The 16,382-nt window shown below is 36.0% G+C and overlaps 1 pseudogene; it reads left to right on the top strand.

The window, feature by feature from the left end:
• Window positions 1–16,026, top strand: part of LOC109110818 — a 35,460-nt pseudogene extending 19,434 nt beyond the window's left edge.
• The last annotated feature ends 356 nt before the right edge of the window (window positions 16,027–16,382 follow it).

The raw sequence follows: 16,382 nt of genomic DNA, 5'->3' as shown, positions 1-16,382 counted from the left end.
GAAAATTGCCGGGTCGCCTTCTGTGTGAAAGCAAACACTTCCCGAGATTGATTCCGGGATTGGTCCCGGGTCAGGGACCTAGTAACATTGCCGGGTTCAGTCCCGGAACGAGCGCTGTGTGAACAAAAGCCAGAACTAATGCCGTAAAGGGTGTGTCGTAGTGATGACGCGCGTTATTGCGCGACACTTTTAGCGAGTGTTTTGAATGAAGATCAACGTTCGCGACTAAACAAATATGTACAAACTGTAATGAAGCAGAGGTCAGTTAGTTCCTCACTTTCTGCGCTGAAGCTGAGATCGTTCGTCAGCTTCAGTGAAAGTTAACGTGCCTGGCGTTTTCGACTCGTACATTACACGTCACTACATGATATCAAGTGTCTTCACGGGACCTTTACGGGTTGTGTGTGAACGCGCGCACATATTCCGGGTAATTACTGGCAGTGTGAAAGTGCAAAATCTAGCGACCCGGGAACGATTGCGGGGACACATTACCCGTGTATTTTCCAGAATCGCAGTGTGAAAGGGGCTGTACTGTGCTTACCCTTTGTGTGAACCCCAGTAGATTTGTGATCTACAATGATTTAAGAGCATGATGATACACAGGACAACTTTTTGAGCAATGTTGCCAGGTAACTTTGGCCAGTGTTGCTGTCAGTGGGCAACTAGGTGAGACACAGGGCCCACAATCGATCTAAAGTATCCAGATAGACAGACCGTTAAAATTGCTCAAAAAGGTGCCCAGTGTATCATCAGCCTAAGGGCCCTTGTTAGGCATGATCCAGAGCGTTTTGGGGCTTATTGCTTTAATAGACCACACAAAGGATAAACTGCTGCTTCATGATGGACCCTACATCTACCTGCACTTTACTGTTCAATCCTTAATGACCTCAAAAGACATTATATTTTGAATGTTTTTTGAGTTTTTCAGTTGCCTTTAGCTTGCACACTAGGTCCTAGATATTAAGATATTATGCACTATGCATTATGTCATGATAAATAAGTAATAAAGTTACTAGTTTGCAAGTATTCATACTTTGGTCTAATCACCAAGACAAGCACATTACTGACAGGATCAAAAAAACAAGTAGCCAGGCAAGGCATGCAACATGCTAACGTCCTACATGTCAGTTTCGCACATTGCACACATTATTTGCTAGCTGGTGAGCCGCTCACAGAGAGAGTTAACATATGCTGTACTGTGGGGAAAAGACATTAGCATAAGTTATTTCAGGAAATTGAAAAAAAAAATGATGTTGCATTCAGTGCATTATTTATTTTTCATTTGTAAAATAGCAAATTTTAATCAGAAATTTACTTAAACTTCTAATGTTATTGTTTCAAGCTCTTTTAAACTTGGCAATACTATGTCAAGCCAACATTCACAGTTTGTTTTAACCGATTTCCTTTAAACTAAACATTTATTTCTGTTTTGTTTTTCTTCTTCTTACTGTCAGGTATGAGTGACTACTTTTAGGAAATTGATTATTTTCTGATCAGTCATTGTGCACGTCCTTGTTGTCTCATCACAGCAATTTCTATATGGCACATCAACACGACACCTGTCCTACAATGACTTCATCAATAAAGAGCTCATCCTCTTCTCCAATTCTGACAATGAGCGGTCGATCCCATCGCTTGTTGATGGTGTGTACCTTCAGTTAAGTTCCTACACGTTAACCCCCGGGGTTTCTATTCTTACTTGGAGAATTTTGTTTAGCTGTCCTGATTATGTTTGACTGAAGTTATGATGTAGATTTGATGTGGTTTAACTGGGCTTCTGAACTTAATGTCTACTTTCATCTGCTGCATGCAGGTCTGAAGCCGGGTCAGAGGAAGGTGTTGTTCACCTGTATGAAGAGGAATGATAAAAGGGAAGTCAAGGTGGCCCAGCTGGCCGGGTCTGTGGCTGAGATGTCTGCATACCATCACGGCGAAGTTTGTAGCAAACTATTCTTTGACTTGCTTCTTTTATTTATTCTTGGCCCTCACTGTTGTAGTGATTTACAGTGGTTTTCTTGATGCATCGATTAACAAGACATCAAGAAATCATATGCAACAGTCTTGAAACAAAACGGTGAATTGGTTTATTTTTAATTTTTTTTGTAAAAGTTCAATATATTATAATGTTAAAAATTGTATTTGTTGAAAAAGTTATGAAATAGAATAGAATGAATGATTTATGACGAGAAATGTTATCTTTTCTGCAGCAAGCCTTGATGATGACTATCGTGAATTTGGCCCAGAACTTTGTGGGCAGCAACAATATCAACATCCTTCAGCCTCTCGGTCAGTTCGGTACCCGTATCAATGGTGGTAAAGATGCTGCCAGCCCTCGTTACATCTTCACCATGCTTAGGTAAGATTTTATTTTTTTTGACATATACTGGTGCATGCATCCAAACAATGTGCAATTTGAAGGCTATGAAAAATTTTAAAAAAATGTATCTATGTAGGCTATGCTATACATCAGTTGCTGATTGTTTACAGTTTTAAAGCAGGAGTTCAAATAAATTAAAAATGGTAAACCAAAACATAATATATAAACACATAAACAAATTAGCAATGAAAAAAGTCCTAGGCCTGCTCCTCTCATCTTCTTCTTTTATCACTCCGGAGCTCCTCCGTGGCACTCGAGACTGGTGTATGTCGCCCAGCTCTCGGCCCGGCCCTGCTCGTCATATTATATTAAATGTCTAACAAAATATATCATAGCATATATCAATGTGTGTTTTAGTCATAATTATTGTGCTCCTTTTCTGTTGCGCTGTTGTGCTTAAAGGAGACTTACTAAACTTTATGCAAAATGGAAATAGTCATGTGACATTCTAACACAGGGGTCACCAATGTGGTGCCCGCGGGCACCTGGTAGCCCGCATGGAGTCTCTGAGTCGCCCGCCAAGCACATTCTATAAATAGCCTGAATTAACTCCGGGCGGTAAATGATATCATATCGAGATTATGATCAAATTTATGTTAATAATGATGATAAGCTCTGGACATATTTACTCAATATGGATTAATCTAACATCCTATCACACAACAGAAATAAATGTTACAGCAGCCAGTCAGTGCATGGTTTTGTTATGTATATTTTTTTTGTATTTGTATTAATTTATATTACTATAAAGAAATAAATGCACAAACTCACACACATGTGACTCGCGGTGTTTTTAGGATTAATCTAACATCCTATCACACAACAGAGTTAAGTTTTACTGAGGACAGTCGTTACGCTCAGTCACTTTTATGCAGTTTCATTTGAGAAAAATTACCGTCAAACACACCCTGAAACTAAAACTAAAACTGAAAGACCGTCAAAATCACAGTCCGTCAAAATAAATATTTGGTTTAACTTGAAATAATGACCCAATATATTACTACTGCGCAATCCTCAAAGTAATAATAATAATATTGTTATTTTTAGGGAATATCATACAACCAAGTAATTTATTACTATTATTGATTTATAAAGTTCTGTTGTGCAGCATCTTATCTGATAAAAATGAAAATGCAATTTTGTTTTAAATTAGAATTAGCACTAGCATTCTCTATTCTTTTTCTGTTCTTTTGATGTGTTTTATTTTTATTTTAAAAAAATGACCCTCTTCTACTTGTTTCTATCTGCTTGATCCTATCTACTTGTTTTTATTTTTTATTAAAAAAAGAGACTTGTCACAACACACATATAATTGCTCTTTTGTTGGTTTTATTACTTCTGTTGTCCTTATTTTTTAAGTCGCTTTGGATAAAAGCGTCTTCTAAATGTAAATGTAAATATAGATTATTTTGTTTAAATAGCTTAATGTAAAGCATTATCATGTTTAGGACAACGTGGGTCCCTCTGCAGCTCACTCCAGTATGTTTCAGATGTATTGTCGCCATTCGTTGTCTATTATGTTCATTATTGATTATATATATAATCTATATTATATATATATTATAATATATATTGATATATATTATAATTTATTTTATTGATTAGTTGTGACAGCCCTAATGCTTTTATTGTCATTTCAATACACACTGTCTAATTATATTCATTCTTCTATAACAGTTTGACATTAAGATTAGTAACTATATTTTGCTTATGACTACATCTCTATCTAAAGCAATCAGTTTTTATCTTTTCTTACAGTCCACTGGCCAAACTGCTGTTTCCTGCTGTGGACTCCAGTCTGCTTAAGTTTCTGTATGATGACAACCAGAAGGTGGAGCCAGAGTGGTACATACCCATAATTCCCATGGTACTGGTGAATGGAGCTGAGGGTATCGGGACTGGTTGGGCCTGCAAGATCCCCAACTATGACCCGCGAGAGATCGTCAATAACATTAACCGTATGCTCAACCACCAGGACCTTCTTCCCATGGTAAAACCTCATGCTTACTCTTTTTCTGACCACTTCATGTTTACTAGGCATGTGACAGTTTAACATTTTTATATCATGATAACTGCAGAAATATTTATCTTGGTTTCCACCTTATTTTTGGATACTTGTTTTCATGGGTGGCATATGTGTAAGGCTTTCTGTGTCTGGCGCTTTTGGTTATTTTACTTGTTCAAAAACAGCATGTTATTCTTGTTAATATTGAAACTTTATTTGTTAATATTTGTTACATTATTTTAATTTATTACCATAATAAACAATAAATTTGATCATAATAAATTAAACACATTATGTAACAATATGGACAAACATGAAATATGAACAAAATGAATTTTGTTCCTTTGTGTAACAATATGAACAAACATGAAATATGTTATGATCATAATGTGGACTATTCATAACCACACTGGTTTGTAGTGCAAATAGTTTTACAGTTTAATGCATTTTGTAATTCTTCTAGTTATTTACCTTAGCGGCTAATGAATTGGAAATCCCACACATTCACGTTGCATAAACACAGTGTTGTCAGTTGATGGAAAATAAGTTAATTTGCCCTCTAAAGATGTCTAGAATTAGTGTCAAGAATTATTCACAGTAGGGGTGGGTGATGTACTGGTAGACTCGATAAATCAGTAGAAATTCGTCAAGCGGTAGAGATTTAGAATTATATTCTTACAGTATAGACATTACAGTTAGACACGTGACATTGCAGTGCTGCTCTGTTATGAAAGCATATCATTTGCATGTGTTTTTAAACCCTGCCATTTAAAACATTCAAGTGATTTTAAAAAGCACACACTTTAAGCACTCGCTAGGTTTTATTATTTTTACTTCTGTTGTTCTATTGCTCGTAAGAAGTTTCTTTGTTATTCTTTTATTATTGTTTACTTGTTTACCAGCACGTCTCAATTCAAGTGCAATTCTATTAGAGGAATTCAGTCTAATTTGCAATAGGTGAATTGCTATTGATTGATTTTTATAATTATTGATAATGCAAATTTTCAAAAATGTTTGGAAAAGGTTTACCCAAATTTTTTAAATGTCTCTGCAGCAGACAGGTGCAAGTGCTATTTGTCAGCGTTGCTATGATAGTTAAACTAAAGGAACAAAAGCATGTTAAAAAGTTAAACGGCCAGTATTCTCAATTTTTTGCATGTTTGTTTGAGCCCTTATCTAGCTACAGTGATAAACAGCTGCCACTAGTGCTTATGGAAACAGCACTACGTGCTTATGGACCATATCTTTGGATAGAGGGGTCATCAAACTCAGGTTCAGAAGAAGTTTAAATTACTCATTCTCTGAATCTCTTCATGTTTTTTAGCTGCCCAGGTACAAGAATTTCAAAGGTGCCATTCATGAGCTGGGACAGAACCAATATTTGGTCAGCGGAGAAGTGTCCGTCCTGGACAAAAATACTATTGAGATTACTGAACTTCCTGTTCGCACGTGGACTCAGGTAAGGTCACCTTTGGAAGTTTTTTGATTTTGTAAAGCTGTATCTCTTCACTGGGTTACTGATGTGCTGATGATGCCAGAAATGCCATCTTTTTTTCTCTTTCAGGCGTATAAGGAGTCAGTTCTGGAGCCCATGCTCCAAGGTACAGATAAAACTCCTCCTCTGATCAATGACTATAAGGAGTACCACACTGACACCACAGTGAAGTTTGTGGTGCGCTTGACAGAGGAGAAGCTTGCACAGGCAGAGGCTGCCGGTCTTCACAAGGTCTTCAAACTGCAGTCATCCCTCACCTGCAACTCAATGGTACTGACCTCTCCTCCTGAAGCTCCTGAATCAAGCTGTCATGATTTCACACCTTAATACATAATTAGGCCAGAAACATAATCTGTGGAAACATAAACCGCTGCGGTACTCCTGGACCCGTCATATACATAAACATTAGCTCCAGCTACAGTGTTCTTCCTCAAGATGCATGCAGTTATGTTTATTAACTGTTAGAGTGCCAAAAGAGTACCTTTAAAGATGGCTCCATGTGGCCATGAGTGGTAAAAGTTTTCCTAGTGCAGGTTTTAACGGACACAAACTTAAGTAAGCAAACCAAATGTGCAAATAAAACCAACACAAAGCAATGTGCATGTTAGAACAATGCAACCATATTAGGGATGGGCATTTTTGTAATTTTCCCCTTTTGAATACTCAGTTGGTCTAAACACGACTAAACGAATAATTAACAACATTGTACTAAATCAGTGTTGACACTATTGACAGCTTGGCACTGTACAACTTGCACTTTATTTTCATATACTTTTTGTGATTCCAGACATATCTCCATGTTTTCAAAACCACGATGAGAAATTATTAATTACCAATGTATCGCCAGTTTTACAGTGTTTTTTTGTGAAACTGGTAATGTGATTTTTATTTGCCTCATGCATTTTCATCTCTGCTCTGTAGGTGCTGTTTGATCACATGGGCTGTCTGAAGCGCTATGAGTCTGTGCAGGATATCTTGAAGGAGTTCTTTGAGCTGCGTCTGCACTATTATAAACTGAGGAAGGACTGGCTGGTGGGTAGTCTGGGAGCTGAAGCAGCCAAACTCTCCAACCAGGCACGATTTGTGCTGGAGAAGATTGAAGGAAAAATATCAATCGGTGGGATGTTTATCCATACGTATTGTCTGAAATATGTATTTATTTTTTCTTGTCCTTTCGGGTTGGTAAATCTTAATCTCTGCTTCAGTGTAGCTGCTAATAACAGCCTTACTGGAGAAGACAAATGAAGGAAGGGCCATTAATATTTTGTTTTAAACATTAAAATAATTTTTTTTTAATGGTTTGTATTATTATTTTTTTTTTACCAGAGAACAAGTCAAAAAGAGACTTGATCCGAATGCTGGTGCAAAGAGGATACGAATCCGACCCCGTTGCAGCCTGGAACAAAGCCCAGGAGAAGGTATGTGGGGAAACACTGGTGACAGATACAGCTATGTGTATTTATGCATCTGCTAAAGGTCAGCTCATATATTAAGATAAATAAAGTCCATGCATTATGACCAAACACAAAATTGTAAATGTGTGAAATATGAGTTACTTTATATTTCTAACATTCAAAGTAATTAATTTTTCAAACTGGAACCCAGACTTTGAGCTACTGCATACACAAATTCATAAAAAATTACATCCTTGCAGAGTTTTTTTAGATGCGCATTAGGGCTGGGTAAAAAATATTGCTTTTTCGATGTTAATCGATTCTCATTTTTATGAAAAGATATCGATTCAGAAATCCAGACCTGCCAACCTGTATGCATTTTGCGTAGCGACTCAAAGTACGCTGGTACGATTTGTCACTCTAAACTACACAAAAATCTCTGACGCCTCTGTCCACGCGCAGTATTCAAAACAAGCAACAGAAAAAGATGAAGAGCTCAACCAATCAGAGTGTTTTTAAAAAAATTTTTTTATGGTTTTGCATTTAAATAATTTCTGCGTTTTATTTCTCTCCTAGTAGCCTATAGTTTATAGTTTCAGTTCAAAGTGGCTCGCGCTCACCTCGTCAGATGATATGACAGAAACCTTGATGCATAACTTGCATTTCAGGTATATTCTCCATCTGTATATGTTAAAAAAGCCATGGAAATATTTCCCTTTTGCTTTCAGAAGTGCATGAGCTTTTGCTTTGTGATTCTCCGCTAAACTCCACAGACTTCATTTAGAACGAGCGCCTCTGTGCGCATGCACGCCAAACAGACAGAGCTCAAAGAAATAATAGCGCAATAACTCTGACTAAAATATACATTTTGCTGAAATATTTATAGTTGGACAATAAATGACATATGTAGAATTTTAAACCTACAAGTAAGTGTAATGGGGTAATAAAAATAGCCTTTTTACTCAGTCTGTGCTTTTTATTATTTTCATTTTTAGTTTGGTAACTTTAACTTCTGCTTTAAAAAGATTATTTTTGTTTTTTGATTGCTAGATGTTACAATGTTTCAATGTAATGTGATTTTAACCCATTTTTGCACATAATATTTGCTTACACGGTTACATTCACTTTATTTGTTTAATCCAAATACAAAATACCAAGATATATATAGGCTACCGTATACCGCAAATCAGCCAAAAAATACTGAGATATGAATTTTTGCTCATATCGCACAGCCCTATACAGAAGTGTACTGGAGTTTTAATAAAAATGTACTGGCTTTTTTTTTTTTTTAAATAGCAAACAAAGTTACTAAATAGCAAAAATTAACTAAACAGTTACGGTAAATGGTAAAACAGTAAACTGTTTACCCCCACTCAACAATCCATTAGTATAAGTTACTTTAAAGGTTGTTATTAAGTTGGATTTTTTAATTTTAATTTGTAATTTTATAATATTATAATAAGTTGCATTTTCTAGTTTGTAGTGTCTTTAGTTCTTGAACCTTTTACTCACTGTTTCTCTCTGTTTGGATGATGTTATTAGTCTTTGGAGGATGAGGATGAGGATGGCGATGGTAATGACAGTGATAGCTCAGTGGATTCTGGCTCTTCCTCGGGGCCGAATTTTAACTACATTCTGAACATGCCTCTGTGGTGTCTGACCAAGGAGAAGGTCCAGGAACTCCTCAAGCAGAGAGACCTGAAGGTACTATTATCTATCACTCTCACAGCAAAGTGTTACATTCAATGGTTCATATCAGATTCATATTGTAAGGGATAATCCACGGCTAGCTGTGCATTAAACCAATTCAATGCAAGATGCCGAGGCAACAAACCTCCCGTTGTGATGAAGTTGCCTCAGCCGACTGCATTTATAGTGTCCCTGTCTGTCGAGTCTATATTGCCCACCACTATTCTACCTGTTCTATCTATAAGTCAGATAATAGCTTTGTGAGAGGAAAATTTTAAATTATTATTCACTAAAAATTACATGGTGAACTATTCATTTGAACAACAGCAGGTAGAAATCTTCAGTCTTAAGTGTGAGTGTTGCTCTTCGATGTCTTATATAGAGAGCAGAGCTGAATGAACTTCAGAGGAAGAATTCAGACGATCTGTGGAGGGAAGATCTGGCCATCTTCATTGAGGAGCTGGATGTGAGTCTCTTTTATAGACATTAGCTTTAGGATTGGGTGATCAAGTTTGTGAGAGTTTTCTCTCCGTCTTTCTTCCAGCGTGTAGAGGAGCTGGAGAAGGAGAGTGTGAACTCTGGGAAGGCCGTGAAGCTGGTGAAAGGGAAAGTGGGCAAACCTAAAGTGAAGAAGATGCATCTAGAGGAAACTCTGCCCTCTCCTTTTGGCCGCAGGATAGAACCACAGGTCACACTTGCTATGAAAGCCGACGCCTCCAAGAAACTCACCAAAAAGAAGAAGGTAAAGATGTGTGTGAGGCTGAAATGTGGTGTATTCAAACTGAATGTTATAATAAATATAGTCATGTAGTGTATTACAGGAGAAATAGAAATGAGTTATACTGTCTGCATTTCTGGAAAATATAAGTCACTTTGGAATATAAGCAGGGTTCGTACAAGGTGCTTAAAGTGCTTTAAGTACTTGAATTTGACTTTTTGAAATTTAAGTCCTGGAAAACCCTTGAAAACAGCATTATTTTTGAAAAGGTACTTGAAAAGTACTTGAATGTTTATAAAAAATAAATATATATTTTGTTTTTTTTCAATTTTACTTTTTAATAAAAACAGTTGTTTTCTAGCAAAATTAACAATGCAGCACATCTGATATAAATACAGAGCCATTTTTCCTGGCTTTAAGCAGCACATGAGATCTTGCGATATTACTTGAAGTGAAAATTACTCCTTGAGGTAAAAGGCGGTCTCGCGATATCAGTAAAAAGTTGATTTTGTGGTTGAATTTTATTGTTCGGTCTTTTATTGCATGTGCTGTTTGTTTGGGTTTTATTTGGGAACGTAAATAAAGTCTGAGGCGCTTTGTGTTACACTGTTATCATTTACAAGCTTGCAGAGCTTCTCCATCTCAGCAGCTTGGTCCTCAAACTCTTCCTCTGCATATACTGAGAGTTTGGGTTGCTTAACGTTTATCTGAGAAAACAGTGTATTATCTCTCTAGATTTATAATGTAAATCATTTATACATCTATGCAAACACAGGAGAATACATCAACATATTAAGCCTATGTGATTTGTTGTACATTGCGATTTCAAAATAAAAGTTCAAACCCTTGCTCTGAGTTTGCATGTGGCCAAATATTAAATTAACATGGATTTAAATGTCATTGAATCATGCTATGAAGTGAAACATTGCCAGGCCATTGGCGCCCTCTGCAGGTATTTGTGCCAGGCCATTAATGTACCTTTAAGTAGGTTATGTTATTTATAGGCATATTACATATTTTAACAGTGATATTCAATAAACCCATGTGATTACTTGGTTTTGATACTTTATTTGAACCAATTATTATTGTCCCTTCGTTAGATATATATTAATATTTATAAATGTAAATGTAAATGTACATGGTTAGTGGTTTGTTAGGGTGTTGGGGTGGTGCGATAGTTGTATAAGTGTCTTGTAAGAATATAATTGGATCAAGAAGAAATACCACAGTTTTATAGAAACGGTATAGTTATTTACAACTATGATCATTCATAAAACTAGACACATTCTACCGCAGTGATAGTTGAGACACCAGTCACATGTGCATGTACTAGTAATAAAGAACTGAATTGCTCATGACGTCATAACAAGTGAAGCCACCACACCATCAGATTTCAGTGAGTAAACATTACGAGTACGCTTTTATATATCTGGAGTCTCTCTGTACATTCCTACAGTGCAAACGTCTTTAAAGTCAGGAACATCCACTACTTACTAAACGTGTGAGCGAGCTACATATCCTTCAAATGTCCTTCAGGTGCTCATTCTGAAATTTCATTCTTTTTTTTTACGTTAATCACATACAACTTAATTCACCTTGAACAGTTATTCACTGCAGTTATGTAATAAGATAATACTGTTTTATTAGTACAGGAATTTAAATTGGTCAGTAAGAAGACATCAGAAAAAAAAAAACATGCTTAACTTATTCAGAAACATATTGCTGGCTGTAAATGGATCTAAAGACATGCAATATTATTTACAAGGATTTATACCTCTCTGAGCAATATGATGCATGTTATGCGATTTTTGTTAATTTAATATTCCCTGATAAATTACATGCAGAAATATATTTTTTGTGTTAGGTCAGTTACCTTTGTCAGCAGGGTGCAGTAGGCACACTGATCTTAAAGATTGCTTTAGATCACTTATCCTGCGCAAAATTTACCATAAACATTATAGTTCATGTCTGCAGTAAACAGATATGAATCCTAAAAAATAATCCTGTCTGAACAAGTCATGACTTTACACTTCAAATCTACCTTATTTAGCTCTACATCTACAGTAGTTGGTGCAACAGGTATTAATTCAGTGCTGGACTTAAGGTGCATTTTACATCCAGCTTAGTCTTACAACCTGGTATATGTCCAGCTGGTGTTAAAGTCTTTCAGAACCTTTTCATTTATTCATTTTTTATTTTTTTTATTTTTTTTTAAATTTTTTTTTTTTTTATAAATTTGAGATTTTTTTTTTGTTTATATAAGTTGTTTTTGTTTATATAAGTTATGTCTGCATCCCAACTCACAGTAAACGTCAATGATACAAATTATGTAATATTAATAATAACTGTACTTACTTGTGATAAACAGTAGGAATATTGTGATTATTATTAGTTTATGTAATAGTCTGGAGTCCTATATCAATTATACCAAAATAGGCTGAAGCACAGCTAATAAAAGTCTGGTAGTGTGTCTGTGCATGTCTAAAGATGTGTGTGTTTGTGTCAGGTTGATGTAGATGCTGCCTTGAAGCTGGAGTTTGATGACGACAGTGCACTGGGCTCCAATGAAGGAGAGAATTCCCTCATTTCTCCATCCGGCCTTCCCAATCCAGGAGCCAAACCCAAAGCCCCGCGGGTGAAGAGAGAGAAGAAGGAACCTGGTAACAATAAATACTGGCACTCTGTTTAACTCCAGTTTACTTTCGAAAGAGGTTTTTGTTTTTAATATATATTTTTTAATATAATCTTTTCAGGTGCTCCGAGACAAAGAAAGCCAACAGGCGCTAAAGGTCCAGCTAAGAAAGTGAAGAAGAGGAATCCATGGTCAGATGATGATGAAGTTAATGATGATCGGTCTGACAGTGAGCTGGATGAAAATGAACCTGTTATTCCCAGAGACACCACATCCAGGAGAGCCTCAGGTGCGTGTGCTTCTGTTAATACCCCTGTACTCTTAATGTTTTTATCATCAGGCCTGGGCAATATGACGGTACATGTCATGCAACTTGTATAGAATTTGTTATACTTTTTATTTCACCGTATATTTGCAAGGCATCAGTGGGCTGGACTGCTGTATGTTATTCACACATGAGAGTAGAAAAAACATTTAATATCTGTGGAAGAAGTAATTGACCAGCATCTGAAAGATTATATTGAATTTTACTGAAAAAATGCAGAAGTGGTAGTGCATATGTGAACATTTGAATTTCCAACAAAGGAACTTACTCATACTGTGTTAAATTATTCTTGACAAATGTATAGCCTAAAATGTTTTGTGTTGTGTTGTTTCACAGCTGTGAAGGCCAAGTACACGTTTGACTTCTCTGAAGAGGAGGAAGAGGAGGATGGTGATGAAGAACAGGAGAATGATGCTTCAGCTTCACCAGTTCACAACTATAAAGATACAGAACGACACAATGACGATAAAGATGATGACGATGACATTTTCCCTTCAAAAACAACATTTACTACTTTGTATGTTTTGTCATTATATTCACTTTTGGGTGAATCTCTCAAAGCCCGTCGTCACAAGCATTTTAGGTTCATATTTCAGAAATTTTATTTTTTGTATAAATGTTGCTGTTTTAGGACCATTAACATTTTTGAATTATTTTCATGACAATTAAACATTTCTCTTTACTGCAATGCAAAAAAATGACTGTACTGTAAAAATTCAACTCATTACAATATAGATTTTTTACTTTTACTATTTAACTTTTAAAGAAAATACAGAGCATTATTTATACATGCATTTATATATTTGTTGTCCTACCTTTATACTGATAAATAAAAATATTATTGTATTAATATTAGTATTTATTTTAATATAATTTGAGGAACAAATGTTGTTTTACAATAATGACAACCTAACAGGAATCTGAGAATGACAATTGTATGTTTTTGATAGGTTTTGGGAGATCTACCCATTTAGTGAAACTATGTAGTATGCCTTTACTATTATTCCAAAAGTGACAAATAGAATGCAGCTCATTTCAGGTTTAATTAATTCATTTTCAGGTCCACTTCACCAGCGAAGAAAAAGGATCCAGAGACTAAAGCTGCCTATGCTGACAAGAGCAGCGATGACGGTATGTGTCCAGTGGTGGTTTATCGTGTCTCTACCAACGAGGAACTAAAATAAACATGCTAGTGCGTGTGTAATAGTGTGTATTTGTTCATCAGATGTGAAGTCAGACAGCGATGATGACAGGGGTCCAGTGTACTCATCATATTCCAGCAGTTCTGCTTTTGACAAACCTCCAGCTAAAAAAGGTACCTGACCGCCAATGAGTAATGTTTAAAAGTCAACATGTTTTGATAATATTCCAGCTGTTATGGTTTTGTGAAGGCTAATGATTAATGTTTAAAAGTCAACATTTGACTTTTAACTATTCCAAACTCTTTGATCCTAGCAGTATTTCATCAAAATGTAATAACTTATGGAATGATTGCATTTTCTGAAATGAAGTCATGTCCTCTGAAATAATTTCACAATTCACAAAACCACTTTCATGGCACAACTACTTTTCACAAGCCAGTCAATTCCTGGTGGAGAAAACCTGGTCTCGCCCAACATTTTTTAATGATTTTTCTTGAACATACTGTTTTTAAATGAACAGATATTTTACAGAAAGATATTTCTACAGAAATCTTTACTAGCATGTGTGTACAGTGGACATGCAGCTCACCAGCTCAGATCTTAGCAGTCTTAACGAGTACATGTGAATAGCTCATTTCCAGTCTATTTAAATGATGTCGTTCTGTTACTCCAGCTAAGAAACCTGCAGACACAGCACCTAAACAGAGGAAAGCTCCAGCAAAAGCCAAGAAGACTGAAACAGCTCTCTGGGACTCAGACTCAGACACAGGAATTAAAAAAGCACCAGCAGCACCGAAAGGGAGCGGGAAAGTCCGAGGCAAGAAGAGGAAGCAGTCGAGCTCAGAGGAGGATGAGTATAGCCCTATGAAGAAGACTGGAAAGACTGCCACCAGCAGGGTGAGTGATATATTCTCTACTGAAAATCCTGAAAGCTGTATCTGTGTAATGCAGATACTATAATGCATTTCAAATAGTTTGTGTAAATATGTTTATTGTAAGGGTAACACATTAATTTATTAAATTAATATTTGCGTTTTAAATATTTTGCTAAAAAATAATTAAACATAATTAACACACTGTTCTACACTGAAGTTCCCCACATCCTTTGGCTAGTGTTACAGTATAGAATTACACTATCTTTGCACTGCTCACCAACTCTGTGAAGTGAGAGAGGGTGTCTGAATGATGATGGTCTGTGTGTTGTTCAATGGCTGTAATTATTCATTTTATTACTTAAAGCAGGCCACAGCTCAGGATAGTATTAGTTACAATGGATTTCATGTGAATAAAGTATTTAAAGTAGACCCATGTGAACTATAAGAGCATGCATTGCAGTTTAAAGTATGGAAGATGCTCTGCTAAAAACAAATTAGTCATGTAGAGTAGTCAAAAAGTCAGAATTTTAATTCATCTTCACTTGTAATAACTATAATAAAGAATAGGTGAAGTTTTTGTCCTGCAGAGGGCGCCAGCGGTCAGTCGATTTTTATACTGTACAGCACAATATTAATTGAATCCAGGCTTGTGCTTAAAACAGCACCAGTTAAAGTGTCAAAATAACAGCAGTTCCACAATATTTTCTAAACTGTAGGACTGTGATGCACATTTGTAAATGTGTTTGCATGCTGTTTTTTTAAATTTTGGAGCTTGCAGGTGCCCATGAGGAGAAGTGCATTGTCTTAAAATGTTGTGTATGTGTGTTGACGTGTAGAAACCAAAGAAGGCAGTGTCTGACGATGAAGATGATGACGATAGAGGCATGAACAGCTTCAGCCGTCAGGATTCGGGCAGAGATCGGTCCGGTCGAGCCAAGAAAGAAGTCAAATACTTTGCAGAATCTGATAATGACGATGATGACGATATGTTTGACTAAAAAACATGCTAAAAAACATGCACACACACTCAGTCCAGAAGAATGCTTGTTGACGAACAGGTTCACTGTCCTCTGCCCAGCAGAATTTTGTACATTTTACCCTCCATTTTATTTTCTCTTCACTTGTGATGTTGAATTCTTTCTACTGTGTAGCTGTTTTACTCTTTTCATTATTGTTATTGCTATTATATTATTATTATTATTATTATTGGTATTGTTATGACACATTGACAATGTTGTTTTTTATTGAATTGTATTTGTCCTGAGCAGCTTTTAGAAATTTAGACTGCTGTGCTTTAGCACATTTTAATGGTTCAGCATTAGAGATGACTTACCTTTTTGAGACGACTTGAAAATAAACATGAAATGTAAATTATTTGTTGTTCGCCTAAACATTTTTCAGTGTTTCAGTGCTATTGGGTTCAAGTTTAGCTCTATGTGACATGCCGTTTTTATCACACACAAAGATAGTGATGAACTTAGAATAGAGGTACAGACTCAATTATGCATGTTAAGATGGTATGATCAAATCTGAATTGTGTGAAGTTTGTGAAGATCTACTCTGATCAAGTGTAAGAGCCACAATGGATGCAAGGACACAGGAGGACGATTTACATGGATAATACCGTAGTGACGCATTTAATAAATAGTTGATCTGCATAGGAATGTTCTGCAAGGATGCAAAAACAATGCTTAAATTTTTTTTTTTTTTTAAGATAAAAAATTAACAAA

Source organism: Cyprinus carpio, chromosome B15 (assembly GCF_018340385.1).
Source record: "Cyprinus carpio isolate SPL01 chromosome B15, ASM1834038v1, whole genome shotgun sequence".
NCBI classification, from domain to species: Eukaryota; Metazoa; Chordata; class Actinopteri; order Cypriniformes; family Cyprinidae; genus Cyprinus; species Cyprinus carpio.
The sequence above is the reverse complement of the archived record's forward strand: the minus strand, read 5'-3'. Positions and strand labels throughout refer to the sequence as shown.